Source organism: Rhynchophorus ferrugineus, unplaced genomic scaffold (assembly GCF_030347505.1).
Source record: "Rhynchophorus ferrugineus isolate W39M unplaced genomic scaffold, kcgeb_rfMv2 rfM682, whole genome shotgun sequence".
NCBI lineage: Eukaryota > Metazoa > Arthropoda > Insecta > Coleoptera > Curculionidae > Rhynchophorus > Rhynchophorus ferrugineus.
The window spans coordinates 1-4,314 of record NW_027473259.1 but is presented as its reverse complement, the minus strand read 5'-3'; the positions used below and the strand labels follow the sequence as shown (position 1 = coordinate 4,314).

The 4,314-nt window shown below is 47.7% G+C and overlaps 2 non-coding genes across 2 annotated transcripts; both read left to right on the top strand.

The window, feature by feature from the left end:
- Positions 1–497: 497 nt before the first annotated feature.
- On the top strand, positions 498–2,486 carry LOC143206418 (small subunit ribosomal RNA). Its single transcript, XR_013008388.1, has one exon. It is a non-coding gene; the product is annotated as a small subunit ribosomal RNA (ribosomal RNA).
- Positions 2,487–3,185: 699 nt separating this feature from the next.
- On the top strand, positions 3,186–3,340 carry LOC143206417 (5.8S ribosomal RNA). The gene has a single exon (XR_013008387.1). It is a non-coding gene; the product is annotated as a 5.8S ribosomal RNA (ribosomal RNA).
- The last annotated feature ends 974 nt before the right edge of the window (positions 3,341–4,314 follow it).

The window sequence follows — 4,314 nt, the reverse complement described above, 5'->3', positions numbered from 1 at the left end:
ATTTTGCGATAGCTCTCTGCTCTCCGAGCGAGAATAAAATAAAAAATCACGAAACGTTTCTCGTACGAGGTTTCCTTGTCGCTTTATATATTTCTATCTAGCGAAGGGTTCGGAGAGAATGTTTTTCGAGGTCTTATAAACGCCGAACGATATTTTGCGGCATCCAATTTTCGACGTAGTCGACGATCGTCGTCGATAATCGAGATAATTGGGTGCCTAGTCGATCGGTTGTGTATAAAAAAAACAAAAGATGTGTCTAAGATGATGATATCGTTTTGTTTTATTAGACAACTAATATTAAAATGTAAGAGCGTGGCGCCTCGGACCGGTTTTTCCGTCGTCTAGGCGCGCTATCATGCACCTCCTTTTTATTAGTCGTCGATATATATTATATATCGTCGTCTTACGCACACGTTTCTTTATAAGTCAAACTTATAAAATAAACTGTGTCTGTATTTGTTTTATCTGCTTCGTGTCGATAAAATAATAAGAACAGTTCCCTGGTTGATCCTGCCAGTAGTCATATGCTTGTCTCAAAGATTAAGCCATGCATGTCTCAGTACATACCGAATTAAGGTGAAACCGCGAAAGGCTCATTAAATCAGTTATGGTTCCTTAGATCGTACCCACAATTACTTGGATAACTGTGGTAATTCTAGAGCTAATACATGCAAACAGAGCTCCGACCAGAGATGGAAGGAGTGCTTTTATTAGATCAAAACCAATCGGTTTCGGGTTCGCGCTCGTCATCGTACAACTTGGTGACTCTGAATAACTTTAAGCTGATCGCACGGTCTCGCACCGGCGACACATCTTTCAAATGTCTGCCTTATCAACTGTCGATGGTAGGTTCTGCGCCTACCATGGTCGTAACGGGTAACGGGGAATCAGGGTTCGATTCCGGAGAGGGAGCCTGAGAAACGGCTACCACATCCAAGGAAGGCAGCAGGCGCGCAAATTACCCACTCCCGGCACGGGGAGGTAGTGACGAAAAATAACGATACGGGACTCATCCGAGGCCCCGTAATCGGAATGAGTACACTCTAAACCCTTTAACGAGGATCAATTGGAGGGCCAGTCTGGTGCCAGCAGCCGCGGTAATTCCAGCTCCAATAGCGTATATTAAAGTTGTTGCGGTTAAAAAGCTCGTAGTCGAATTTGTGTCTCGCGCCGCCGGTTCATCGTTCGCGGTGTTAACTGGCGTGTTTTTCGCGAGACGTCCTGCCGGTGGGCTTAGTCGTGTCGCGTCGCCGTCGCGCGTGCGTTTCGGCGTGCGTGTTGTGCGCGTCGTGGTTACGACGGCCCAACTCAATCCTGCCGCGGTGCTCTTTACTGAGTGTCGAGGTGGGCCGGCACGTTTACTTTGAACAAATTAGAGTGCTCAAAGCAGGCTAAAATTTCGCCTGAATACTGTATGCATGGAATAATGGAATAGGACCTCGGTTCTATTTTGTTGGTTTTCGGAACCCCGAGGTAATGATTAATAGGAACGGATGGGGGCATTCGTATTGCGACGTTAGAGGTGAAATTCTTGGATCGTCGCAAGACGAACAGAAGCGAAAGCATTTGCCAAAAACGCTTTCATTGATCAAGAACGAAAGTTAGAGGTTCGAAGGCGATCAGATACCGCCCTAGTTCTAACCTTAAACGATGCCAGCTAGCGATCCGTCGACGTTCCCTAATATGACTCGACGGGCAGCTTCCGGGAAACCAAAGCTTTTGGGTTCCGGGGGAAGTATGGTTGCAAAGCTGAAACTTAAAGGAATTGACGGAAGGGCACCACCAGGAGTGGAGCCTGCGGCTTAATTTGACTCAACACGGGAAACCTCACCAGGCCCGGACACCGGAAGGATTGACAGATTGAGAGCTCTTTCTTGATTCGGTGGGTGGTGGTGCATGGCCGTTCTTAGTTGGTGGAGCGATTTGTCTGGTTAATTCCGATAACGAACGAGACTCTAGCCTGCTAACTAGGCGCTTTTTGACATCCTAAAGGCCCGCCGGCCGCGTTGCTTTCGGGTTTCGCGGTTCGTGCGCGGTTTTTACTGTCGGCGTACAAACTATTCTTCTTAGAGGGACAGGCGGCTTCTAGCCGCACGAGATTGAGCAATAACAGGTCTGTGATGCCCTTAGATGTTCTGGGCCGCACGCGCGCTACACTGAAGGAATCAGCGTGTCTTCCCTGGCCGAGCGGCCCGGGTAACCCGCTGAACCTCCTTCGTGCTAGGGATTGGGGCTTGCAATTGTTCCCCATGAACGAGGAATTCCCAGTAAGCGCGAGTCATAAGCTCGCGTTGATTACGTCCCTGCCCTTTGTACACACCGCCCGTCGCTACTACCGATTGAATGATTTAGTGAGGTCTTCGGATCGACACGCGATGGCGTTTCGGCGTCGTCGATGTGTAGGAAAAGATGACCAAACTTGATCATTTAGAGGAAGTAAAAGTCGTAACAAGGTTTCCGTAGGTGAACCTGCGGAAGGATCATTACAGTGTGTTGTTATGCCTATATATATATAATAGGTAAACGTACAAGTCTGTAAAAATCATTGTCGAACGTTAAAGAGCCATCTACGAAGTTCGGAAGTTCCGATCGAATTTCGACGTCGTCAACGTAGCTGTTTTCGGGTACCTATAATATATGGTTTTAAAAGATGTACGCCCGAAAGCGGAGATATATACGATGAAGATGTTGTTATATAGGACGACGAGTAATAATCGTCGGCCTACGACGGATTTCGTTATAAATGGACAAATCGAGCGCAAAATAAAACGATTTTGCCAATTATATTTCTAATCGACGTTTCGATCCTCATATCGACGAACATATACGATGATCGGTAATGTGATTAGTTTACGAAAATCTTATCACCCTTCGTTTGTTTCATTCCAAAAGGGTGAGATTTAGTTTACGAAAATATTGCCAAACTATGATCAGCGTATGCTCTTTTGTTGTCGTACGAGGTGAGACGACGAAAATTTACAACGAACGTCACCATTTCGAGTAGTCTGTCTCCGCTCCTCTCGTTGTGTGTAGTGGAGAAGACGAAAATAAACCGTAAGAGCGTTTTAAAGTCGACGGCGGCTGCGAAAGGGGCGCAAGCGCTGTCTATGACGTGAGCGCGCGTCGTCGTCGTCTTATAATAGAAACGTTTCGATATGCGTTTAAAACCTAACTTAAAAAAAGATTACCCTAAACGGTGGATCACTTGGCTCGTGGGTCGATGAAGAACGCAGCTAATTGCGCGTCAACTTGTGAACTGCAGGACACATGAACATCGACATTTCGAACGCACATTGCGGTCCTGGGATCTCATACCCGGACCACTCCTGGCTGAGGGTCGTATCTCATTTCAAGACTGCTCGGATTTTCTTTGATCTTCGCGATCGACGAGAAATGTCTGAGCGTGCTGAGCGTATAAGCGCGATTCGATCGCGACGTTCTAAAACGTGACAGCGGACCCGTACGTGTGACCTAACTCTCTCGTACGGGTCGTACGAATATGAAAGGGATGAGACGTGTTTAAAACGGTCGTTCGCACGTTTTTGTGATAAACGTAGCGCGCACCATTAATACGATCGTCGTATCCGATAAAATTAGTTTTTAATCGACGTCGGATCGTAGGTGCGTTGTCTCTCGAATACGAGGGAGAAAACACCGTTTTTCTCCGGCGCGTCTTTTCCATTCTAAACTTTTATATTTCGTATTGGCTCCTAATCTTCATTATTATGATGATTACGAGCGCCACGCATATTAAACTAGCGACCTCAGAGCAGGTGAGACTACCCGCTGAATTTAAGCATATTACTAAGCGGAGGAAAAGAAACTAACTAGGATTCCCTTAGTAGCTGCGAGCGAACAGGGATTAGCCCAGCACCGAATCCCGCGACCGACATCGGGCGCCGGGAAATGTGGTGTTCGGGAGGGTCCATTATCTCGACGTTACGTCGCGCGTCCAAGTCCATCTTGAACGGGGCAACAGCCCATAGAGGGTGCCAGGCCCGTAGCGACCGTGACTGACGGCGAGAGGATCTCTCCTTAGAGTCGGGTTGCTTGAGAGTGCAGCCCTAAGCGGGTGGTAAACTCCATCTAAGGCTAAATATAACCACGAGACCGATAGCGAACAAGTACCGTGAGGGAAAGTTGAAAAGCACTTTGAAGAGAGAGTTCAAGAGTACGTGAAACCGTTTAGGGGTAAACCTGAGAAACCCGAAAGGTCGAAGGGAGAAATTCATTCGCGGCTCGTAGTAGGCGGCGTGCGATCGCGTGACACGTGACGTTTCGGCGTTGCGCGCGCCTTTCGTACGTCGATCCGGC